At 41.8% G+C, this 27,950-nt stretch overlaps 1 protein-coding gene across 3 annotated transcripts in view; it reads right to left on the reverse strand.

Annotated features, from left to right (window-relative positions):
* LOC132457650 (leucine-rich repeat and fibronectin type-III domain-containing protein 2) overlaps positions 1-27,950 on the reverse strand; it is a 76,011-nt gene that overhangs the window by 21,157 nt on the left and 26,904 nt on the right. The window contains exons 2-3 of one of the 3 annotated variants that reach the window (XM_060051921.1): positions 27,163-27,525; positions 14,683-14,800 (exon numbers count right to left, since the gene is read on the reverse strand). The gene's annotated coding sequence lies outside the window, so the exon portion shown is untranslated. The remainder of the gene's footprint in view (positions 1-14,682; positions 14,801-27,162; positions 27,526-27,950) is intronic. The other 2 variants (XM_060051923.1, XM_060051922.1) reach the window with 2 other exon arrangements.

Raw genomic sequence — 27,950 nt, forward strand, 5'->3', positions numbered from 1 at the left:
GAAAGAAGTTCAGATTTGGACTCGTTTTGTAAAAATGCAAATAGGTTTTCGGTGACAGGACAGTAGTAATCTATCTAGCAAAAATGTTGAAAAATACAGAAAATATATTGCTGCTCATAGAAAACCACAATAGCACGTCCCGGCACAATGTGAATACAAGCACAATGTCCATTGGCACCAGTCTGTTGGTCATAAATGACCCACCGACACATGCTGAAGGAAGAAGAAAAACACAGGAATCACACGATCCGAAAGCTCCCTCAAAGCGTGTAAGGGATGGATAAATAATGACGGGGTTGTGATGCAATCAGATGCAACATAGCGTCTCTTTGAGCAAACACTTGACCCAATGGATGGTTATTCACACATACATCGCTCCTCCCTCCCTACCACCATAGACACACACACACATCCAATCACCATAGCCCCCCTCCCCTTGCATTGATGTGCACATGAAAGTGGAACTGAATCTTACGAAAGAAAAAAGAATAACAGGGAATAGAAGAATACGATATTCTAAGATGCAAGACACAGAGGGGTGACTTTAGATTCAATGGAATAAAAAAAAGCCCACATATTTGCATCTGCGGGCGAACACTTTAAAACACGGCAGATCCAGGAATGTGGAGCCCTTCTTACCTGCAAGATTCGGGCATCTCTTTTTTTCTGAGCGAGCTTTAAGCGCAGACACACTGCAGCTTCTTCCCCTTCTTTATCCTCCTTCAAACTAGTTCTGAAGTCTGCTCAATCCACAGTGTCGGCAAGCGTTGGAGGAACATCAGGAAACACAACGGAAGAAACCCATGGAAGCCACCGCGGCGGCCTGCTGGGTCTGACATTAGTTCAGCTCCAGGGGCTTTTGTCACAGCCAATCGGACGGGAATATATAATCTCTTATGGCCTTTCCATGATCATTGCAATTCCATGTAAGGAATTTTGAATTGTATGCATCGCCGCAGAACATCTGAAGTGGCCTAGTTTTGTGTTGCGGTGCCTGTTATGTAAGCCCCTGTTTGGATGACGGGTGGGGGAACAGAACATATTTAATGTTGTTTGAATCTGTAAACTGGTTGTAACCGAGAGACCCTGAGTTAATGAGCAATAATCAAAGCTTTCTGTTGTATTTTGGCTGTCTTAGTGTTACTGTGACCGATGAATGCAACATCAAGTCAAGTCATTCTCGCCTTTTGTCCAACGCACACTTTTTTATCTCCCAAAACAAAAGGACAGTGCGTAGAGGAAGCATCTGCTGTGTCCATATGCCGAGCTTTCTTGCATTATATGCAGGCTCGTCACAATAACATGCACCTGTGACTCATCAGAACAATCAACATAAACACAGAGCCGCTGCATCACATTTACATGGATTTGGTCGACTCGCATCCACCGCCTTGTCTTGATGCCTGCTGTTGTCTTTTATGGTTGCATGGAAGAAAGTCTTGACTGGTTGATTACCCCCGCAACCAAAAGCCAAATAAAAGTCCTTTCAAAGATTATTATACTAACTCCCGCTGATAGCCTGATCTCTAGTTGCGCAGGACTGTTATTGTATTAATTCTATATGCCAATCATTATTTCCAACATCACCTTTAAACAGAGTGATAACGCTGCGCATTACTGGTGAAGCTTCTTCTATCAAGTGGTCATTATGAGGCAGCCTTGAAATGTAGAGCCTAGAATGAGAGGCTTGTCAATGTGAGGCAGATAATTGGCTGACCTTCAAGAGACAGCAAGAAAAGCTCAAACAGTTAGCAGACGAAGAAAAAGCAAAGAGACATATTGGAAATGGGCTGTGCTATTGTAAAAGAAAAGAAAAACAAGCTTGAGGAAGTGAAGAAATGTGTGCCAAGTGGTTACTGAAAGAAAGGAAAAGCTAAAGGTCTTCACACAAAGCTGGAACCGTGTTGGTCCGAGGAATATATCTATATATATATGTATATGCATTTACATGTATAGATATATATATACACACACCTACACAGATACATATATATACACACATACACATACAAAGATCTAAATATATATATATATATATATATATATATATATATATATATATATATATTAGGGCTAGGCAAAGATTAAAAGTTGTCATCATGATTAATCGCATACCGTATTGGTGAGTCGCAATTAATCACACTTTTAAAATTATATTTTAAATCAACTCCAATTTAAGTTAAATGAGATTATCAAATGGAATGACACATAATCATTCATACCAAATGTACTGAATAAGCTAATACTAGCCCAAGTGATCTTGAGGGAGTTTTATTGACTCACTCAGTGTGGGTTTAATATGAAACTTACGGAACAACACAGATTTGGGAATTGTAACCAGGGTGTCACTTACTGCAATTGTAATCAGGCAGTAACTTACTGCAAGTGTAATTGAATGTAAAGTAGGTGGAACTAAAGACAAAAAATATTTCTGATATGAATGTTGACATTCTGTGGGCAAAACCTTTCAAAATCCCCCCAAAAAAAATAATGTGCGTTAATGCGGCAATTTGTATTAATCCCGTAAAAAAATTATTGCGTTAACGTGTAATTAACGCATTAACTTGTCAAGCACTAATAGCCTATATATATATACTTTCTCTGCAATACTGCTACCTGAAATTGTGGATATGTGAATGTGAAATGGCTCATGCATTGTATGAGGAAAGGGATGGTTTTGACAGAAACAACAAAAAAGTAACCCAAGATCGACTAATGAAACATTTTGCAATAGCATAGATGTGAAACTCAATTAAATTGCTCCCCACTGTATTGCAGCCTTATCTGGCCCAACTTGAATCATGCAAGAATTGCATGAGCTTGCAGCAAAGTTCCTACTCATGACATCGTAAATGATAGAACTGGGAACATTTTATGATAATTGTCATTTCAATTAAAACACCAGTAAGCATGTTAATACTTCAACAACATCACATGACCTTTAAATGTGATAATATTATCCATAAGCTTGTTACTTTTGACACCGGGGTGAAGAAAATCATTTCCGTGTGTCTAGACCCCATCATTGCCCAAGCCTATTGGTTAACATCGGTCCGGCGTCCCGTCCATCACAACTCAATCAGACCCATTCAACTCGGGGAGCAACCAGGAACAATTCCACACATTTGTGTGTCTGCATCAAGTGCATTGTCTACAACGCAACAGCCACTTGCATTGCCTAAAAGGCACTGTTCGCCCCCCACATGCGGGGGGCTGTCCCGACGCAGAACACCGACTTGACGGCGACTGGGACGCTCTCTGTATTGTTCTCGGAGGACCATCCGATCCCCTTAGCAACACGGCCTGCTCTCTCTCTCTCTGTGTTTGATCGCTGTTCTTTCATCTCTCTGTGAGCCGGGGACTGGTACACAACCGCAGCGTGGCATGATATATGGCATTCCATCTCACAAGCGTATGAAAAATAAATTAGATTTGCCTTAATGCCTTTTTTCTCTCCTGATCAAGCTCCTCTACACACCCCACCCACCCCTTCACCCTTCCTTTGACAAACCTGCCCTCCCCCTCACAGCATCACAACCACGGCCACCCCTTATGGTTGAACCTGAATGCATGTGAAGCATCCATAGCACCCATAACAAATCAGGCAAGTTCATTCTAACATTATCAAGGCTTGCATTGATAATGTTAATATTGATATCAAAACATGAACGTTAACAAGAATATGTTTGATCATTTTGGAAAATAGGCAACCACAAACCAAACAATAGCAAACTTTTAGATTGGGTTGTAATACCTTTCAATCTTTTTTAATTTAAACTACAATGAACAAACAAATGGAATATAATAATGAGATGAATTGGCCCAATGAATTTTCATCAAGTAATGGGGAGAGTCCCACTCTGAACCCACTCCAAATCAATGTGGTTTGAATCAAAGTGGGGCATATTGCTGCTGTCAGTAATATCAACACTTTGGGTTTGTTCAAGATATGTCCTCGTCTACAAAAAATGATGTCTGTTTGCCAGTCTGTCTTGTCTTGAATGTTCCCATGTTGCCCTTCAAAATACTCAGCTCAGAGCTCAGGTTTGTCAAGGATCCGGGCGTCAAAAACATGCCTGCAATCTCTTTGACTGCAGCTGAAAAAGAAAAATGACAAGATAGAGCCTCAAGCAAGACACCGCAGAGGATACGACTCCACCTGCTCAGGATTATCTTTGATCTGCTCTAGTTAGGCTGTCCCCAACACCTTCGTAATTAAAAAACGAAGAGACTGAAAAGCCATTTATATTGGGATTTTATCAACCAGAGTTGACAAAGCCTTTGTAAATATTCCCTGAATGGAAGAGGGAATGATTCATCATTCTGGTGTAGCATGCAGGTAGAACAATAGTTTAATGATTTGTTTCCTTTGTTTGCAGTCGGGGAAGGAGGTAATTCAAGGAACTGCTGAGCTGGAAACAATAGTTGTGACTTTTAAAAGTCCATTATCACCAAACATGCTGCCTTCTCTTTTGTGTTGCAACCATGGGGGCAATTACCTGTGCACTAGTTTAGACATGAGAGAGTTTTCATCATTGTATGGCTTACAAGCCTTGTACGATGCACACTGCGCTCACGAGACAATGTCTCGCTTGAAGATCCCACCGAATTGCGTGTGTGTATTGTTTGCATTTTTAATACGGATTGTTCCAGTACTGGATTCTGACTGACTCAAAGTTGGTGCAAAGTAATATAAACATACACCGGTGATAAAGATGAATTTTCAGTGTTAATGCACCACCACTCTCAGCCTGTATGTTAACCTTAGTTGCTTGGCAACCAATTTGTTGCTGAGGAACTATATTACTTAGAATGATGATTTGTTTTCAATAAATTCTTGGATTTGTACTGTTTATTCTTAGTCAAATCTTACTAAGCAGTATCTAGTAGCTATTTTAGTAACTTTGCTTCGCGTTTTGCCAAACAAAGCCCCCTAGCTGTTCTAAAATCAATGTGAACCACGGCCTCTTTTTTTTTTTGCTTGATCGTAAAATACAGAGGAAGGTGAAGACACAGCTGCTAAGAGTAAATCTGACCTATTGTCTATGGTATTGTGCCATATGGCTCCTTTGGAACGATCTCAGCGCCACCACAAATTCAGACTCAGTGAGAAAAAAAAACCTCTCACACAGCGTGGGAGGAAATGGCATTGAGTTTGGTATGGCACTCATGCTTGTTTACACAGCCAGTGTCAGTTGCCAGTGGCTCTCAGATATTGGCGATTTTTTTAAATAAATGACTAAATTCTATGATTCTCTTGCCGCTAGAATTATCCTACAAGCACATGCATATTGTATATACACATGTTATTGTGTGTGAGTGTGTGCTTTTGCATGTGTGTTTATGTGTGGGTGTGTACGCGTGTGTGTTTATGTGTGGTGAACTGGGTTTCTCGGAGGCTGGTAGTTGAGATGAGTTGGTAGCTACATGCATCATGCATAGGTGCGCCAAAGCAGTTTATGTTGTTGTTTTTCAACCCAGGGAACAAATTAATTTACACCTTTAGCATTTTGCTATTTGCGTTGTTTTTTGAGCTACTCTCTGCTGCTTGCCAGTTTCAGAAATGTATTTTCTTCTCTCGTCTCTCTCCACGACCCATCCTCCTATTATCTCTCTCTCTCTCTCTCTCTCTCTCTCTCTCTCTCTCTCTCTCTCTCTCTCTCTCTCTCTCTCTCTCTCTCTCTCTCCGATCCTATTGACCCATCTTCCAATTCAATCGCTATCTATAGCACCCTCTCTCTCTCTGCCTCTCTCTCTCCCTGTCCCCATCCCACTCTCTTGGGATGTGTTCCCTCTGTCCTCCCAGCCGACAACCACAGAATATAACTGGGGTATATCTGACTGGGGTGTATGCCTGCTTCAAGTAAGTGGAACTATGGTGGGGTCATATTATGGCTGCACTAGTTGTGTGTAAGGGGCCAGGTAAAGTAAGTTAAAAAATGTATTGCTACGAGAATGTCCCAAAATCTGGGATCTGTTTGTTTAAATCCCTTACGGGTAACAAGGTGTTATGGTTGAGTTTCGGTTTGTCATGTATGCAATGTGAGCAACCAGTTGTGACCTAGAGAGATGGAGTTAGATATGGCGGCTTAGATAGCCTACGTTTAACACCCTACACAAGACAAAACAACAATGAGCCTATTCCTGTAAAAAAAAGCACCATTTGTTACAACACTTATAGATTGAAACTATATGCAACAATATGCAAATATTTTGGGTGCCTGATGTCTTAATTCAATTCTCAACAAATATGTTTTCTGGACGGAGTTGAAGATGATGAATTCTCCATAATCCTGTTTCTGGCCCCTTCAGGACTAATACAATATACACATTCCTCACTATAAGTGCTGAACAAATAACGCTGCCAATGGTTTGGTGAAATGCTCTCCACGCTTGACGACGAGATCATCTCTAAGCCTGTGTTGTATGCGTGGACTACACACCAGAAAGTGTCAACTTCATAGAACTCTACTACGCCATTCATTTTGTTCTCAAATTTGAGTGTTTGGTGAAGTGTAACCAATTTGGTAAGCCCCAATTTTCAGTCACATAAAGAGTCTGTTGGGAGTTGCTTTATTGGCTGTGCCTCATATGCAATTAACAACAATCTTGCTTCTTTTCTTTTTTTTTTAAACCCTATCCCGAATGACACTAATGGGATGAGGCAATATCACTGGGAAAGACTTTTATGTTGCAATGTGAACTATGTTTTTTAATTAAATGATGTAGCAAAGCTGCTTTCAATAATGTGTTGACAATGTAGAGTCTTTGCATGAATGGGCAAAAAAAAAAGACAACATAATCTTTCTACTGGTATGTCTGGAAACAAGAGTGTGAAATGCAAATCTATTTAGTGTTTCAATAGATACATGTTCATCTGAAACTCTGGATTATGGGTTTTCATTACTCCAAAGCCAGAACAACTAGGTAATAGCCCATAATATCAGAGAAGGTTCCACCTTCATTATTAATCCAATACATTAACTGAAGCTTTTTCTTTGCAGATTTCAGCATAGAAAAGACAATTGATGCTGTGTGTGAAAATATGATTTGTATTATGTATGCTTATATGTGATTTAAATTTATTAAAGCACTTTCCATATTATTTTTGCTGTTGTCATCATGCTGGTAATTGTAACAGTCAATAATCATTATTAATCATCAATAATCCTTATTATTATTATCTTCCTATACACGTATTTATATACTTCACTATAATCACACATACACATAACAACACAAGAACGAGAGACATCGAGGCTTCGTATTCATACAACTAGAATTTGCTCTGAGCTTGATATATTAAACATTCTTCAGCTCCTCATCAAATTACGAAGCCATTAAACTGCAGAAATTCAAACGGTACCCATTAATGCAATGGCGCCAGCAGAAAACACGGGCTAAGTTCTAAATTGGAAAAAGTAATTGAGGTTGGAGACAGACTCATCGCTCATATTAAGCCCATGGTTTATGAGAAGTGCTTTGATTGGAGTCTTTTTTAACGCTATGCTCCACACTGTGCTTCTCCGGTCTTATTGCCAAAAGGGCGTGTTAAAGAAGCCCTTCTATATACGTCACCATCCACATATATTATAATCTAGCGGTATTAGACAGCCTACTCCCCTAGTGAGGACGGAAGGGATTCCGTGCAAAGAAATCTAATCTAAGAACAGGGCCAGTCCAGTTTTTAATGTATCCTTTGAGTGTTCTCAGCCTCAGGTAAGTCACTTTGGTGAATCTAGTATCTGCTACAGGACTCAATGTGGATGTAAAATACATCAAAAACGCCACAGAGGACTCAAATATGAATGTGAAAAAGTTTTACACAAATAACTTGATAAAAAACAACTTGACATAGGAGTGGTGCATGTCCTTCCTTTCGCCTGGATGTTAAGAGTATCAAGCACAGCATGCGCTCATGGCGATCTCTGACTCCCACCAGCCGCTGTGCTTTCAAGGCTCATGCCGGAAAATGTATGTGTTACAAAATAGCACATGCCTTTTTTAAAAGCCCATGGTTTAGCCTGGAAAGTACAACATATTTAAGCCCTGCTGACACATTGACACAGCAAACAAATTAAATGCCACTAAGGCATTCAGGTAGATTTGCTTATCCCCCCCACACTCACACACACACACACACACACACACACACACACACACACACACACACACCTTTTGCAGGGGCTGTCACGGTGCAAATGACTTGTTGCACATTAAAGCTTGTGAAGTTCTAGGGTTCTGAGCGGAAGAGAGGACGCGGAGCACCAACGAGTGAGCCCTGCCTCGCCCAGCCCCACGTCACAGACACTCCACCTCCTGCAGAGAGACATGTAATCACTTTTACCACCAGGTTGCTTCCAGTTCCCTGTGAGAAAGAGAGAGAGAGAGAGAGAGAGAGAGAGAGAGAGAGAGAGAGAGAGAGAGAAGAGAGTGTCTGAGACAGAGAGAGAGAGCGAGAGAGAGAGAGCGAGAGAGAGAGAGAGAGAGAGAGAGAGAGAGAGAGAGAGAGAGAGAGAGAGAGAAGAGAGTGTCTGAGACAGAGAGAGAGAGAGAGCGAGAGAGAGAGAGAGAGAGAGAGAGAGAGAGAGAGAGAGAGAGAGAGAGAGAGAAGAGAGAGAGAGAGAAGAGAGTGTCTGAGACAGAGAGCGAGAGAGAGAGAGAGAGAGAGAGAGAGAGAGAGAGAGAGAGAGAGAGAGAGAGAGAGAGAGAGCTGAGCACTTTATCAAATCCTTATATATTGTCATTGTCCTATTGTCATTGTCATCACAAATCTGGTTAGTTTTTTGTGTGGCAGTGTCTCCCAATACATAGCCACTCATCCGTCCATTGTGGTCTTAAAGACATATCTGGATGCGATGTGCCTTTCTGCCTTCAGTGAGTCACACCCTTCTTGGTCTGTCAGGTGACCACTTGGGGCCTACCGTTGCTTGATAATCTAAAGGAGAAGTGTGTATGATTTAGCAGCATCTAGCCGTGAGGTTAAAGTTGCAACCCACTGAATACCCCCCTCTACTCTCACTTTCCAACGATATATGAGAAGCTACGGTTGCTTGTATTGGCCAAAATCTTTCCATCGTCTATCACAGCCGATTAAGAAGCCAAGTGGGAAGTTATTAGGTTCCTTGATAGATTTATGAAAGTAATATAATATAGTAATATAACGCTAGATTTAGATGAACTGTCTGTTCTGGAATGTAGAAACATTGCGGTATTACATGGCGGGCTCCATTAAAGAGGACCGTTCCCTGTATAGAGACAAAGGACGCCTTCTAAGGTAACAAATACACTATTCTAATTTTCAAGGGATTATACACTAATCAAAACAGACTCATGAATATTATATTCCATATAGAGATATTTCATGTAGATATCTTAAGCCTTTGCACAAATGTGTGCCTAGCAGATCACAAATGATGGTTGATATAATCACGCCGTTCCGTGATATAATATGGCTTTTTAAGCCAACCAATTTGAAAGATCGTACATCACACACAAGGGCCCTGAGAATTGTGCTTGTGATTTAAAAGGGAAATGGGAAAATAGGGAATTAAATGAACTTGTGTATAGATTACTATGCAGAGATGATTGAGGGAGCCTATTGTCTTGTATGGTATGGTTTTGTTTGGTACAAACATAAAGGAAAGGAAAGTACTAAAATGCTTAAAGCGAAGGACATTTGCAATTCACAGGCATGCATGCATATTGACTTCTGGTGCAAAACCGTTTGACTATACTATGTTTTTATTAACGAGAGGAGGACTTTGAATCTCACACAAGGACACTTGTTTACCCTTTTAGAGTTAACACCAAATGAAAACTATTTTCTTGAATTCACTAGCAAGATAAAAATGTAAAACACATTTGATTATGGACTGGTCTGCAATAAAAAAAAACACTGCATACACACAAACACACTCGGCACACAAACACATACACACACAACCTCACACAAAATCCACATTTACTTGGGCAAAGAAATAATTAAGCTCACACACACAAAAAAGGAAAAGAGGTGATTAAAATTCGTACAATGGCAGTTTTGGAAAAGTAAGTATACATCGGTTTAGCTAGACTGGAGGGGGTGCAGTTTGAAAGGTCATAACAACAGCTAATCCTCTACCTCGGATCAATATGCATGTTTAACACGTTGTGTATGCTATTGCAGTAATCACACATGTAGCAATGGTAGACAACATATCACACTATATATATATATATATATATATATATATATATATATATATATATATACATACACACACTCATGGCCAAATTTTGACAAAAATAAAACATTGACTGTAGTCTTAGGAACATTCTTTGGCTGCCTTTGTTAAATCATATTCCTTCTTAAATGCATTACTTAGTTTAGCTCCATCCCCAGACGTACACGGAGTATCTGCTGTTTACTCTGATGAAATGTTTGTCTCCCAACGGCATTCTAAACAATTGAATCGAGTTTTTACACTTTCAATTCCATCTAGCTAGATGAGCTCCCTGACCTGTGTATTGTTGTAATGTAATCTATTTAGTCTCATTCCACGTGTTTGCTCAAGGATTTCCACTGGTATTGATGTTTCATATTGAAGTTTGTTTTGAACCCATTAGCTCCATGCTTGTCTTTGTGGCGTGTGGAAGGAAAGGAACACGTGTTGGTGGGAACCATTGAGGCACTTGGTGCTTTGCAATGACCTTCCAAGCTTCATGTCACGCCTATTCATGGAGGTATAATACCTGCTTCCTTCTGCTAACCCTCGGATGAAAGATATATTTATTTATTTATTATTTTATTACATATTGCAATAATTAATTCCTGGCTGTGCACATAAAGAATAACCAACTTCTGCTTGTATAAAGTATCGCTGTTTATAGTGATTACATGGCTGGGACGGCAAGATGTGTTCAAATCCTTTGTTTCCTGAGTAGCTTCTCTGCCGTACTGAGTGTGGGGGCACCAAACCGTTCTTTTTATACAGTACGGTTTGGTTTTGACAGGAATCGTTACACCCCTAATATATATATAATATAAACATGGTATATATATATATATATATATACATATATATATAACGTGGTGCCAACAGAACAGGCAGGTACTCAGTACATGTCACAGCATCCGCAGTCTGCCGCCTGTGGAAGTCAAAAATAGGCTTGTGGGCGAGTGAATGTACTCCAACTGGCGCTGTTCCCTGTCCTTTAAGATCCACTCGGAGGGGCGACAAACAGATGCCATGGCTCCATGCTATATCCACCATGAGTGCACACTGGACAGAGACGTCCTGATCCTGGAGCGCACTGGGTGGATAAAAGGCCGCTGCAGCTTCCCCCCACCGCAACCAACCGTATGTGTGGCCAATGCATGACGCATCTGCACACGCCGCGAGACGAAACGCAACAGGGTGGAACCCAGCTCTCAGGGTGCAGGGTGGGGGAGGTTAGGAGTCGAGTAATGGAAACTCAGGGGCCGTGTGTTGAAGTGTAAGTTAACCCCCTGCTTCAGCTCTACTTCGAACATGATGAGATTTAAAAAAAACATAAGTGTCTTGAGCTGAGCGTTCTTGGAAGGAGGGAGGGGGTGCTATACCCATGGCCTCGACCGACGGCAAGTTTTTAATACTTCTGAAGTGTCGCCATTGTGTATGAACTTTATAATGAGCAATGCCGCGGCACACACCGTGGCGCTTTACTGCAAGTGTTTCGAGAATCCGCTCTCGGATGCGGCCATCAAAATCTACCGCTCGCCAGACAGAGCTCCACATATCCCCGTTATAGGATAAGTGTCCGAGAAGCTTTACCCTCTCCAGGGCGCGGCCGTCAACATCAACCACTGCAGAGACGGAGCTCTACACATCCACACACCTCTGGTGTCCCTCGCTGGCATTGAGGCAAAGTGGGACATCCACAAACGGGTTTGCAGAGACCGGAAAAAACAAACACTTCCACTGTTTTCTCTGAATGATGATCTAGTTTAGCATATGCTTAGGATAAAATGGCAAAAATACTATGTTGACGATGATAATAAGACGTTTTTCTATGCTTAAGACAAAACAAAAAACGTTTTGGGTTTACTGCCCCTTTGATGATCTGGATAACTGAACCATGATATAACTGCTCAGGAGCTGGATAGGAGTCTATCTGTGTTTATGTGTTTGCCCATGTGTGGATGTGTCTGTGTGTGTGCGTGCGTGCGTGCGTGTGTGGATGCATACGTGTGTGCGTGTGTGGATGCGTGCGTGTGTGTTTCCACTCTTCCAGGTAAAGCCTAGATAGCCTCATTTCATTTCCCAGAAAAGCGTCAGGGGAGGGGAGGAGAGGGCCGGACCACATAGATTGAGGGCCAGATAGCTGTGGATGAGAGGTGTAATCAATAGGTCAAGTAATGACTGCTATCGTCCCATCGCCCTCTCTCTGGGATCTGGACAGGACCGGAGGAGGGGAGTCCAGAGCCATATTCGGAACATTCTCATGGGATTTATTTTTGCCTATTTTCATACTCTTTAATGTTCATAATTCACTTCAGAATCTTCCAGGATATCATATAGTTATAAGAAATGGTTGGGTTGTCTTTCTTTAAATAAGTTCTTTGTTTTGTTTTTTTCTTTTCCAGAATTAATGACATAACTCATTTTGCTGCATAAAATAACGCAGAAAAAATGCAATAGATTGTTTATTTGCAAATGTATACAACTGGCCATTTTCTGACGATGATGGGAATAACACTTAAAGATAAAACAGAGAATAACAAGCGTTAGTTGCGTTAGCCCAGTGTAGCTCGTCAAACAGCGTCTCCTGGGAGGTTTCCACTTTCATTTTTTTTATGTCACAGAGAGTAGATCAACCTTTCGTCTCCTGCAACCAGCAAGAGGCAGGCTTAGGAACTCCAGACTAAAGCCTAATACACTATTCTATTTTGGGAAGATGCGCTGAGTAAAATGAGGAGAGAAATTAAAACAAAGTGAGGGAGACTTGATTTAGCGTGAAATATGCTTGCAGGGGCGTTTTTACCGAATTCATTAGGAAAGGTTAAGATAGGTTCAGAACGTGGCATTTTTCTACGTATTGTAACAGTGCATGTTTTTTGCCAAAGCTAATGTTTACCTTTTGTTGCGTTAATTTATCTTACTCTCTCTCTCTCTCTCTCTCTCTCTCTCTCTCTCTCTCTCTCTCTCTCTCTCTCTCTCTCTCTCTCTCTCTCTCTCTCTCTCTCTCTCTCTCTCTCTCTCTCTCTCTCTTTCTCCCTCTATCTCTCTCTCTCTTCATTTCTTGACAGATGATTTTAAATATTTCCTTCATTTGTCATTTTCGCCCCTGCCATCATACTTATTTTAAGTTCCGTCTCATGTGTGTCGGCCATCATTATGTCTATGAGCGCTCCACGTGAAGGGCCTAGGGGAGAGCGTACATAGCGTGCTTCATGTCCCAGATAAGGAACACACATACCTTGCTGACAGTTAGGAGGTAATACTTCTATATCAAGTTGGCAGAACCTCCCCCCTCCCTCCCCTCCCCTCCTACATGCATGCATCCTCTTCCATAGCATCCCCAATCATGCCTGTGGTATATCGCTTATCTGAACCCACCCACCCCATCTCTCTCCCTCTCCCATTATTTTCTTCCCTTTCTCTCCCTGCCCCCAAAAGCCAAATTGAAACAAACGTGGATTAACTCGATGTCACGGTTGCTTTGTCCCTAGGGATAATGGGAGAGGGAGGGGGAGGGGGGCTCCAGTCGAACGGAGATGCCAGTTCTTCCCAGGGCGCCAGAGAATTAGAACAAGTAGAAGAGTGACAGACATAGTTTAGAGATATGGCTAAGGCCCTAATCCGAATTTGTAAACAAGCGCACTCCTATTTGCTGAGTATTCCCTCTCACTGAAAGCTATTTACATCGTCCAATCCTATAGCTGTGCCCCCTGTAGAGGAGGCCGGCTAATGACATGCCGTATGCAAACGTGAGAAAGGTTTACGTTTAAATGCATTTATTATTTGCTGTTCTATTTCTATTCTAGTCATTAGGCTGATGCTTTAACCCAAATAGATCATTAAAATTGCAGGAATCTTGCTCCAGGATACATATATATGTAGACTGTGGACATGGAGATTGGCTGAAGAACCACTGGACAATCCTGGCCTTGGTTTTCTATCTTCTGCAACTGCATTACTTCTAGTAATTGCACTAGAAAATGGCTTCCTTATGCAGACTGCAAGTAAGCTATGACATTAACTTCAATATTGAGGGTTTCTTCTTACATTAAAGGGCTCCTTCAATATCTTCAGTGCACACATTTAAACCAATAACTAGGATTGAATATAATCTGTTCAATTTTCCATCGAAAAGTGGGCATTAAACTCAAATGTCATAGCAGAATCAGAATATCTTTCCTTCACCTTTTCACTCAATGAGAATGGTGACTCTGAGGAAATAAACAAAATACAGTTTTGAGTGCCATGGGGCTTTAAGGTACTGGAATATGCAAACTAAAAAAAACACTATATTGCTTGGATAGTTTGCTCAGGTGTGGGTATCAGCAATTTTAGGCTACAGTATATAGAAAATGGATGTGCAGCATGTGTGTTTGTGTGCTTTTGTGTATGTATTTGCGTGTCCTTTTGTGTGTGTGTATGTGTGTGTGTGCGTGTGTCTATGAACTATCTACTCACAATAGACTCATAATATACTCACAATCGTCGTTTGTTCAGGTCAGGGTTTCATGTCCAAAAGGTGAGTGTATGACATGCTGCCATGACACACTCCTATTGGTTAAGCCTCACATCCGTCACTGCTGTCTCCCTCGGGTTACCTATATAAAGCACAAAGAAGGGCAATGAATATTATACTGTGCCACTTAGAGAAGATAATCTGCCCGCAGGTTATCTTTCTGTGTTGTTTGACGTCTGAAATATTTGGTGGAACCTTGAAGAAGCCACATGAAATACCTTGAAATAAAATCACATGAAAAGATGTAATTAAAGACAGGAGGGAATATTCAATATGACAGTTGAATAGCGTATTTTTGTTACTTCTTTTATAGTTTGAAGTCCCTATTTTTCACTGTATTACAGACACAAAAGTTCAAATAAAAGTGTTGCATAAATCGTAAAGTAGGACATTTGTCAATTTCCTCCTCATTCGCCAAGCCGTGTCACGTAAGCATCGGCGGATCTTTTAATGGTATTTTTTAACTGGTAAATAGAATGCAGATTTAATATACTTATAACTACCGATAGCACTGAAAATGAGCCAGCTGTAAGCATTCTGGGGCATCTCATCTCCTCCCTGAAGACTGCCAGATACGAAGAGTTTGAAGGAAAGATAGAAGGGAAGAAGGATTTATATTCAAGTAGACACTACACCATTCTCCTAATGACTATTTTCGTCCCTGAATGCCTATTGTCTCACTCTCAGACTCTATCCCCCGTTGATCACTCCTCAATTCTCAATGCAATTAGCGTTCTGTTTGCAATCGAGTGTATTTATGAGCTGGACCGACACTACTCCCAAGGTCTATCGCTCCAATCATCTCAATTATCCCAGTGAAAACCTAGTCATTTGAGTTCCCCCCCAGGCAGAAATCCTTTGCCATATTAAGACATAAAGCAGAGTGGGGACACAAAGAGTGTGTGTACGATCAGTGTATTATTCCGCTGGAGGCTACCATGGTCTGTCTGTGAGACACCATCATTTGTGAACGTAATGAGATTGTTGTCTTTATGGAGTGCTTTGTTGCTCGTGTTGGATTAGCGTTCAACCATACAAAGTAATAGCAGCGTTTTCAAGGCTGGCCCCTCAGATGTGACGGTAGGTCAGTGAGCTATGCGCCTGAGGAGAGCAGGACATGTGAAATAATCGAGCATAGAGTGGGAGCAGGAGTTCAAGTCTTGTGGTGATGTTCAAAAGCGAAAAACACTCAAACACATACACTCAAACACATACACTCAAACACATGCACTCAAACAAATTCGCACACACACAATCAAATGAACAAACAGACAAACGCACACTTACACACACCCAAACACAAACACACACAGATACTAGCACTTTCCGACACACCCCGAAACCACCCACACACCCGCACATGCATTTGCAAATGCATTGATCGGACAGGAAATATCAACACAGCTGCTATGTTTGCCTATGTTTACATTTTATGATCATTGAATACATGTAAATCGCTCAAAAGAAATCGATGAAAAAAATTGATTTGTTTTTCTTTTCCTGTAAAAGAAACTAAAGAAACATTTCAGTGGCCACTGCTTGTCATTCCCATAATGCATTTCAGTGGTGAGACCCGTACCCTCCCCTACTGGAACCCCCTCGGGGAGCTACAGCTGTGCGTGGGGTGTCAGCAATCCCAGGATTTCTGTACTTCCTAGGTTCAAGCAGTGGCTTGAGCCAAGTACACCTCTGCTTTGATTCTCACAACACAATATATACTTAATGAGATTCCCAGCCGTGTAGTCTCTCTTGCTGGCTCTCTCTCTCTCTGCCTCTCTCGCTGGCTGTCTCTGTGCTCTCTCCATCGCACACTCTCTCTCTCATTTACTCCACCTTTCTCTTTTTTTCCTCTCTCTCTCTCTCTCTCTCTCTCTCTCTCTCTCTCTCTCTCTCTCTCTCTCTCTCTCTCTCTCTCTCTCTCTCTCTCTCTCTCTCTCTCTTTCCCCCTCTCTATCTCTTTCTACCTCTGTCTGTTCCTGCCTACATGCAGAGTGCTTGCTACATCAAGAACAACTCATGACAAGCCCATGTTGAGGGCTTGTCATTTTTTCCGGAGCCAAAACAAGCATGAAGCTTCAGCCAATTCCACTAGAATCCATGCTCTACAATGGAGTTGGCAGTGTCTCTTTCTGCATGCATGTCACGCAGGCCACCAGCGCCTGTCATCGTGCGTCAGAGTTAAAGAATAACTAAATCACGTCCCACTTCAGTTGATGGAAGGGACCACGCGTGTGTGTGTGTGTGTGTGTGTGTGTGTGTGTGTGTGTGTGTGTGTGTGTGTGTGTGTGTGTGTGTGTGTGTGTGTGTGTGTGTGTGTGTGTGTGTGAACACCAGTAGCGCTTCAAAGGCGACGCTTAGGCTGAATCCTGAATACTGAAGATGGATCGCAGTTACTGGAATATGTGTAGCAGGTTTTTTTTGGGGTTGCTAGCCAGCTAAAACAAAGAATATTAATTTCCTCTCTAAATATACAGTATGTGTTGTTTATCATTAGTAAAAGCAACCTCAAATAACCGTTTATCATTCAACAGTGTGGAGCCACATGATACCAATTACCGTCTCAACTCACAAGCAAGACCGTAATTGCTTGATTAGCAGCAACCTAAACAAAAACAACCATGTAAAATGCAATTCATGCTTTATTTTTAGCAGACGAACTCTCGATAATCAACATGAATTGAATATTGTCACTGTGATTGCTATGGTTACTATTTATTCAAATAAACGGCAGGTGAACCGGCACAGCGATGTGAGGACACACGGTACAATATCTGTAACAACTGTGGTACACTCTTCAACACGCCAGGCTGTGTGTGCACACACCTGCCCTCATCACAACTGTGACAGTTCGCCAGGTGTGCGCCACGGCCACGCTGAGAGACGCTAGAGCAGGACACCCTTGCCTCAAACTGAGCCGTCCGGATGACTGCAGGTAGCGGAGCCTGCTGTGCCCAGCTCACTGTGCCCGCTGGCTTCCAACTGTTTGGATCTTAAACACCGGGCACCTCTAACAGGCCGGTCGCCTTTGGGGGGGGGCTTCAAAGGGGGACCTCTGCTCCTCCCTGAGGTCAGTTTATGGCACTGAAGGCAGATTAGACGAAGAAGGCCGGGGGAGGGGAGTACTTCACAGAGATGGTAAGGTGTGTGTCAAGATATCAAAATATCAAAGAGAAGGAGTGAAATGTATTGAAACTGCATATTGACAGCATGGCGCATCAACGTTGATTAGGCACCCCTGATTGGGAGGCAGAGATTTAAATCAGTGGGCCCGGATGGTTGCAGCTCCACATATGGCTGATTTGTAAACATATGGGAGATTATATGTAACAAGAAGTGTAGAAGTACTGAGAGGATCTCAGTTGACATGTTTTTTTCCACTTCACAGAACCGGCATCAGTTGAAACGAAATCGTGACATACTGAAACACTTAAAGGTTTACAATGCCAACTGTTGGGCAGATATCGCAAACCAAAAGTCGATAATGCAGACCGTCCAGTGGTAATCGCGTCCTCCGAACTGGCGTGACGCACGCACACATACAATGTGTTCCGGCGCATTATACAGAATAGGCTCTGCCAGCGCGCCTCACAGCTCAGCAACACATCGTATGCTTGTGGCTCTGGGATGGTATATTTTGCTCGCAGCTGAGATGGAGGAGGTCAAAGCGATGCGGGGGTCTATGTTTAGCTCTGCGGTAATGTTTACCTGTTCACGCAGCTCCTGGATGGCTCCGCTGGGCTTTGCTGCATAATTGATCTGTGTGAGACCGAAAAGCCTCCCTGCAATATCCCCACTCCCTCCGCAACGCACACACACATGCATGCATGCATGCATGCATGCACGCACACACGCACACACACATGAAGCATTATATGCAATTCCCCGAATGGAGTTATGCAAAGGGTTCATATCGTGTATGGTCCATGCTAAAAAATGAATCAGATCGTGCAATGCCTTCCCCTCTCATTGTCTTGACGTGAATGATCAGTGGCCCTTAACAGTAGCCTACTTCAAATGATGCGCGTGTGAGGTAGAGGTTGCTTATTTCTGCAATACTGAGCATTAGTCACGGGAATAAACACATTGGTAGTGAACTTCTTACACACACCCGTCACCCAGTGCCATTTAATTGGTGTTAACATCTTAAATAATTGTCAGCTTTGGTTGTTTTCGGACTCAGGGGAAGGTTTAGGTGCTGAGGAGAGGGTTCGGGCAGTAAAGTAGGATAATGTTATTGCTTTTTTGCACAATGCTCCAAAAGCCCTTTGGCCCTCAAGTAGTTCCACGACTATTCTGGAAAACACTAGTTTTCACTTAATGGACCAACACATGCAGAAGCACACACTTAAAGAAATTCAATGTCCTCTTAGATTCAAATAAAACTGTGTCTTCTTCTTTTGCCATTTGCACCAATTATCATGCTTTTTGAATATCCAGCCCTGGGAAATCCCATTCCATCACCTGAATACATACCCTAAATCATTTGCCAAGGGAATGCAACTCCCACTAATGAAAGATTAAGAGAGAATGACGCTTTAGTTGCGGTGGGCGTACTATGTGTGGGAGCCAGCCCAGAATACACGATGTGTTTGTGTGTGTGCGTGTCAGAGCATCGCAACAGATTGCAATAGGATGTAAACGTCGAAAAGATTTGGCAGGGGGGGGGTGGAAGACAGTTGGAACGTACCCTGTGTAGGGGTACAACGCTCTTTGTGCACTTTGTCAGGGGGGATGCATCTGAGAGATTTGGTGGCATATTTATAGCCTCATTTGCATGAAAGTAATATGGAGGAGCGGGAGCCACATGACTGAGTGTTGAAGCCTGAGCTTCACAGTCCCACATGCCACACAACCCTCCATGCACTGTGTCAGTATGCATGGCATTCACTAAAAGCAAAGATGCTTAATGGACAAAAGGAGGAATAAACAAAATGGATGAATTTCCGAAAGATTTGGTGACGTTTTTGATCAGACTGTCTGGAAAAGAGTTGGTGGCAGCTAATGAAATGTGAGATTTAATCTCATGTTTGTCTGCTGTCAGGTGCTAATGCCCTTGCCTACGCAAGCAAAATATAAACAAACTAGATGGATTATAGCAATGCCCAACTGGGAAAATAAGCTTATGTCGACGTTATTATCAGCGTTATTATCTCAACAGTCATAACTGCTCTTTCTGTATCACTCTTTTTTCCTATTTCCGCAGGGCGAAAAACTACTTTTTCATGTAAAAGATGCGTTTACGGTGGATTAGAGAGCTTTCCCAATAGACTTTGGCGTCGCTTTGTCTCCTGTCAGACATGAGAATCCTATATATATCACATCAGCAGCGTTCGGCCTGCCCCCCCAGTCCTTGTCGCAGACGTTGCCCAACATTATGTGATTCGTTTTTAACCACATAGGTTAACACACGGACCAAGGCAAGAACATTGCATGTAGGTGGCGGCGCATCAGTGGCGTCTGCATCTGTCTCTGTCTCACTGCGCAGTAAGGTCACACGGGCTCAGAGACAAAGGATGACATTTTAAAAGGCCACCCGATATGAATACATGGAGAACTTCATATCTTTGAAGGTCGACACCTGGCTCAGTCTCTGTTCCCTTCTCTATCTATCTATCTACTGCATCTCTACCGAATCTATCTACTGTATCCTTCTATCTAACCACTGTAACGTGACTGTGCCTATCTATCTATCTGCTCTATCTCTACTGTTTCTATCTATATATCTATCTACTGTACCTCGACTGTGCCTATCTATATATCTATCTACTGTATCTCTTCTGTTTCTATCCACTGTATCTATCATATATATCTACTGTAACTATCTACTGTATTGATCTGCCTATTTATTAATCTATAATATCACTGTATCAGTATCAATTATCAATCGATCTATCCATCTATTGTATCTATCTACACATATACAGTATCTTTTGAGCTATCGATCCATCTTATCTTTACGGTATCAATATGATCAATCAATCTACTGAATCTAAATCGATCCATCAATCAATCTATCATTCAATGGATTTGTCTTTTCCATTGTATCTGCTGATCGATCAATCGACTAAACAGACTAAACATTTAATGCGTTGATGAATGTTTTTAGTATGATTAATTATAGCAGAGAATATAATATCTCAGGTGCAAATTATGTTGAACGTGCATCGACCCATTTAATTGCAAAAAGATTGCTTTAAACTAAGATGTTCATGAATATATGAACAGCGTTCAGTGCAGTGGGTTTAAATAACCCTCGTAGCGCCCAGTAATTATCATTAATAAGAGCTTATATTAATACTATAATAAATTAATTTTATAATGCATACTTCTCATTTAAATTAGATAAGGATTTAAATCAAATATCTGACAGCACAACTAAATTGGTGTGACAACATGTGACACACAACTCATGCACAATGTATGCAAATTGTGAATTTGGCAAGCATACAGATGAAAGCAAAACATAACATTTAACAAAACCAAAGTCTTCATGTCCCTATCCTTAAACACACAATGAAATGAGACATGGTATCTGATCTTTTTCCCCCATAATGCATTATTAACCTCTTCATCATAGAAGATATGTCAACAGTTATATTTTGTAGTAATAACTATATTGAGAAGTGTTTTATTTTCCACACCTCTGAGTGACGGGCAGGATGGATTCACCAAACCAATCAGGGAAAAGATGCCCAGATAACCCAAAATGAACCAGGACCTGTATTAAATCCAAATTGCCCACACAGAAGCTGGTGCAGTCACCCAGAACAGATATTCTCAGCCAACCAACGGCTATGATATGCATAACAAATTATACTCAAATTGTAGCTCTTAAATCATAGCTACACCACCATTCATATAATAAACGTAACTCTAAACCTCTACAGATACATTTTCAGTGCATGCAGAGACCGACTTTTCCAGGCTGAGATGTTGAGTATTCCAACCAATTACATCATCACATTTCTCCTGCTTCGCTAATAAAGCATTGCATGAAGAAATCCGGTGTCACTTTTGCGAAAACGATGGATTCCATCCATGTGATCAAATTACATTCCAACTGTTTCCCCACACACTGATTCAATGTTTAATTTGAAGATTTGTTGAGCACAGAAGTGACAATGGCGTTCCTCACCATCTCCAAAGGTTACAGTTTAATTTTGTCTTTCTGGCGTCCCTGAGGTTTGCTGAGTGCATGGCGTTTCTTTATGTATGCGTTCAGTGGGAGATAAAGCTGTTATATCTGCCACGGGTAAACATCAGTAACTTGATCTGAATCAACATCTGGAAAGGGATCTATGATGGTGAGTCATTGTTTGCTGAGTACACATATTTCATGTTAGTCACTAGCAGCTAAAGCCTTTGTGAAGGTCACACTTCTGAAATCTGAATTATCAACAAGCGTGTATAATAATACATTGCAATGCCATTAGGAAATTGATTGAAAATTCAAATTTGCACAAATTATTCAATTTTTTGGGGTTAAGTCCCTCTGAGAACGTTTTCACTGTGAAAACGACATCTACAATGTAAAGCCCAAACCATCAGCTAGCGCTTAAATTACTGTCATGTGATGTGTCACATCAGCCAAAATATGGCATACCCAGCAGGTAATCTGTGAAGTACTGCTGAACGCGTAAGATCAATGTTTCTTTCCTATCCGGGGTATAAACAAGAAAATATGATTTGAAAAATGGCAACGCTTACAAAATGGGTTTGCATGAATGGTGCAGCTGCTGATGACACTCATGTTTTATTGATCAAAGGCAGCCATCTAGGGGAGGCTGAACAGCCTCTCTCCCCTCTCGCTCACTCTTTCTCTCCCTCTCTTTCTCCTCCCTCTCTCTGCTGGCCCTATCTCTCTCTCCCTCTCTTTCTCTAATGAACTGCGCACTTCACACTGGCAGACAAACAATTCACAAAGTCAGTCCCAGATGCTGCAGATGTGGAGCAGCTTCGTGGCCAGCCTCATGCCAGGAGCCCATCCCCAAGTAGAGAACGCAAGCCCTTGATTATCAGTAACTTCTTACCTGGTGCTTCTCTCTGTGCTTTATTTAGCATTGCGTCGTCTTAGTTTCAAAGTACATGCCGCGTATTATCAAAAGACTAGCAAGTGTCACATCAAGTAGAAGTGAGATGAAGAAGCTCTCACATTCTAACGGCATTTCTGTCCTCGTTTAATGGGTGTGGGTGTGTGTGTAGGGGGACGACGACGCATGCTTGTGTCTGAGTGTGAATGTGCAAAAGAAGTAGAAGGAGTGTTTGATTCAGGCAACTAATCAGGCTTGACATGAAAAATAGAGATGAAACTGGAATGTGTCCTCCTCCAATTCAACTTGTTCATGAATCCTCTTGGAAATATTTAGCTCAAGTACCATCATACTATACTGTATAGGTCCCAATCTTTATAGATAGGTAGGTACTAGATAACGTGGGTATGCAAAGAATGGTCTGAAATCTTTGTTTAAGTGAGCAGTGCACTTTCCCTCAGAATAGACAGGATTAAGTAATAATAATGAACTCTGACCCTGGCATGAATCCCGGCTGTTGAGAATGATACATTTACATAAGGATGCAAACTCAAAATGTTAAACTTTGCAGTAGCTTCCAGCAGTTCAGCAAGAACCACTTGATCTGATAATTGCCTCCATGAAATAACGGCTCCCTCTCTCTCTCCCCTGGCTTTCCACTCCTACAAGTTGATATCTTGGTTGAAAAGAATCGTGAACAAGAAACAACTGTGGAGGTGGCTTAGAGAAGCGGTTTGTGGTTCGTGCCTATACTCTTATAATAGTTTTCATAATAATTACTGATAATTTATTGAACTGTGTATTGTAGGTGTGGAACACACAGCAATCCTGAAAAGGAGATAAACACTACAGTTTGTCTTCATTTGCATATACAGACTCTTCGCATTGACAAAAAGAGGATAGTTTACGTTTTTAAATGTGGATTTGAAAGCCAATTTGCAATACCTTTCAAGATTACTGTCCTCACCAATTTCCATCCACATCAATAATAATATTTCGCTGCATGACAATGCATCATTTGTTTTTCTGTGACAATATCTGTTGGTTTTTCTTCTGGGAAACTGTGCAAAGTCACAAGATGAAGAAAAAACAGGAAAATGATTATTAAATGATGATATGGGATATATGCGTTGCATGCACCAAATGTGTAGAGCTTATGCCTGGATCTTCCTCATACTGATGGCACCTCACTGTCATGGGTCAGTCTGTGCTCTGATATTCAGTAACATTCAACCTGGGAAATATTTGCAACTCAGCATTGTTTGTTTTGCGTTGAACGATTGTAGGAGTGCAAAGGCCTTTGCACGTTTTTTTAAACCAAGCTGTCGCTTTCCTTGTCTGGTTCTAGAGAGTTAGCTCATTTGACAACCATTCGTTAGCAACTAGGCTTATGCATGAACAAGCTAAATACAGAGTGACATTAAAGACACCGAAGCAGTGCAATAGCCGCCATAGTCACTGCAAGTGTAAGGCTGAGCTAACCATCTGAAACTGTTCATTTCATCTGGACATATGCTGCCGACGTGCTCCAGGTGCCTGTGAATGTGCTGTCAGAGTTCTGCTGAGGTTCGTCCATACATTCAGGCACTGGGATCACGCTGTCCATGTCCTGAATCCTATGCGAAACGAGTGTGGTTTGATTTTTAGACCTACCCTCAGTGGGCTTCAAAGCAGTTCATGTTTAGATTTTCTTTATTGCCAAATTAATTAAAAACACTGTTATTCCCTCCTGGGTCATACATTTTGATAATCTTGCATGAGATATGTGCTGTATCCCATGAACCAAGCCATTCCCATGTCATATATATGGTACTGCAGAGGATGTGGACGTGTGAATAAATCTCTGTCATACAGTGCTGTCGAATGACTTGGATGCTCGTAAAACTTGGCAATTTGTCTCTGCAAAATATTTTGGCAGCCCTCCATCTAGTTATGGCAAAGGTTGATGAGCTGTTACTTCAGAAAATTAAAGTTTGATGGTAATTGCTGCGTGTACATCGACAGTGTAATCAAGCGTGATTGTTTCAGGCTCTTTTTCCTCCCCTTTTACTCTCTCTCCTTATCTACTTTCCTCAATGTTCAGCAGGCAAGGTAAGATGTCAATGCATCAACAGAGAGGATGCAGAAATGTTGGTAACACCACATTTCGCTGTCTTTACCTCTTACTGTCTTTCATAATCAATCTCTCATTCTTAACACTCTCTATCCCTCGTTTTATACAAACTGAGCTTGATTTGTCACATTCATCCCTAGCATTTTCAAGGACAACTCGTAGGACGCCTGCTATTAAGATATCTTCGTGCATCTGCATTCAAAAACCAAGATGTTGGCGAGAGAAGGAACAGAATCTCTCAACTTGTGTCTTGCCAATACTAAATCCCATTAAAAACATTCACAATGAGTTGCAGTTTTTTTTATATTGCTTCAGCTATAAAAGGACACCGGGCAGCCCACATAGTATCCATTTATTCATCACCTGCTCCTGCCTCTGCTGGCTCACCAATTAACCTGAGCCATGTTTCTTTTCGAAGCGGGGGAGGAAACTAGATCACGGAGTGGAGGAAAAAAACAATAGCACAAAGACAAAGAATTTGGTAAGCAAATCTAAGCAAACACTTCACACGCACAGCCAGGCAAGGTACCAAACCCACTGTCTGTGTCTCCATTATTACAACAAATAAGAACGTTTTGTGTGGTTGTGTTGCTCTTCTCAATCGAGCACACAAAAATGATCTAGAGGTATTAATGCCAATGTAAAAATGTTCACAACTTTGAGTTGATTTTGTTTATTTAAACCTTTCTCACCAATACACATCTTACATGTGCACATCTAAGATAGTAGGGTATGGGACTAAAAGTAGTTCACCTTTCTCTCTCATGTTGACTATTTTGATATTTTTAACGACATGTATTTTCATAATTAATTTAGACTATAAAACTCTGCATCTGATAAGTCTATATCTTCATTTCATGATAATACAATACCATACAATCAGGATAAACCATAATATTGCATTATTGCCCAGCCCTTCCTACTCTCTAGTTAGATACATATGGCTTCAATCAACAGGAAGCACAGCTAAATGAATTGCTTCTTAGATGTGTTTAATAGGAAGCCTATACCAGACTCTTTCCTGTGCACTGTTGTGGTCCATCAGCAAGTTGGTTCAAGTCGTTCATGCCGAAGCTGTCAGGCCATTAGCAAAAGGTGCAACACTGCAGTGGTTACGTCATTTATTTCCGATTTAATCCAGGAACCGACAAGGGTGAAGCTCGACAAGCAAGATGAGACCGCTAAATGAAATACTTTGTGATACAACCCCGCTCAACAAAAAAAAGAAACCTGAATAAATATTTAGACGAGGAACACATCCATCTAATCTTTGTGCACGGCCCCGCGATGACAAACACATCTATCAGTCCATCTGCGTTCCGGAGCTGACCCTGTTTGTCCTGTTTGTCCTTCATGGCGGGGCATCTCCACACCTAACGCAGGTGTCATTATTCTCCCCACCAGGCTTGTCATTGGATGGACGATTCTGTACGGGAGCCACAGCCAAACTATTAGTGTCCGACGTGTGGGGGGTGGGATGACTGTGACCTCATCTGTAACTATCATCATGGGTTCTGGGTGGAACCAACAGGCCCTCACACTCTGCAGGAGACGGACCGGCAAATTAGGGATGGAGGGAGGAAAGCAAGGAAAGAAAATAACCTTTTCCATAGTTTTTTTGCATATTTTTTTCCATCTATTCACCCATATGCACCCACACAAACCCACACACACACACGCACACGCACTCGCACACGCACACGCACACACACACACACACATGCAACTTCCAGTGAAGTCATTAGCCCCTGAACATGTCGCTATGTTTATCATTTAGAAACAGACTTTTTACTCGCAAATGCTGACATTTGTTGTGCTCCATGCATAATTGTGCAGAGTGGGATAATATTTTGAAACCCTCAGTAAGTGGATTTCAACGTATTCATGAAAAAAAATAATAATAACATCATTCAGGCTTAATCAGTACCTGTGACCTATATTATGTACACCCAAGAACATATCATTGCCGTGCAATGCTCTGGTTGAGGCAGGCTGCTCGGGTTGAGGTAGAATGCCCTGCAAGCACATGCATGCATGTTGCAGTAGCTGTAATTGGCGGAACTGAGTGAAGGTCACAAGTGGCTTCTGTGACGTATGCAATTAACCCAGTTCCACAGTCGTCTGGCAATCTATGGGGAAGCAATTAAAATCTCAACAGCCCCAGTGTGTGGGGATTTAACGGAAACATGGGCCCGGATTGCCGCGGAGTTGATGACGAAGCCTAAAATGAGCGGACGGACAAACGGAGGGTGGGAAAAGTAGGAGACCACCAGAAAAGGGAAGAGATTAAAGGTAGCTTACCCAATCACGTCTGCCCAATGATTTCTTGAGTCTTTCGTTGCTTGTTGATACTTTGTTATGGGGTATGTAAATCGATTCAAGGTTCACGTGGAGTTCACTTCAGGAAGTACTTATTTTATTGTCTTTTTATATGAGATGGCTGCTCTATACTATCTAAAATCCATTGGTCAGTATATCCCCCTAATCTAATCTTCCAAGTATTTTACACCCCTTGTTGCGTGTGCACAATCGGTGACCTTGTGTTCTTCCTGCGGGCAACTAGTAATCCTAATACATTTTTCCTCCCACGAGTCTGCACTGCAAGGGGCCTTCTGTATGTGCATCGACGAAGATGTGCTCCAACTCATTCGCTCTCTCCTTCACCTGCAAGAGAGAGAAGGGGAAGAGAGTTAAAAAATATCAATAGGAATTTTGTAGCAATGCTACAAGCCACCTAGTTGGCTGCCACGTTCCTACGTGCCACATTCCTACGCTGGTTAATTGAAAGGTATGCAGATTCATTGCCTGGTGCTCCATGTTGCCGTGCAGGATAGTGCTGCTATCCATTTGGATGTACGAAGTGGTAAAGTCGCAAATCTCCCAGCTTTCTTGCGGCATTTCACTGAGGCACGCCCCCTTTCGGTCGTAGTATCTCGTCGCTTTCAAAGTAGAGCGAGCAGATCTGTACAACTAGCAAAGAAGATGGCTGCGCCCATAGTCAATGGGGATTGAGCTGTATTTTCTTTGTATTTGTACCACGTTGGGGGTTGTAATGTCGATTTTAAATCCTCTTACACACTTGGATTTCA

Source organism: Gadus macrocephalus, chromosome 5 (genome assembly GCF_031168955.1).
Source record: "Gadus macrocephalus chromosome 5, ASM3116895v1".
In the NCBI taxonomy this organism is placed as follows: Eukaryota; Metazoa; Chordata; class Actinopteri; order Gadiformes; family Gadidae; genus Gadus; species Gadus macrocephalus.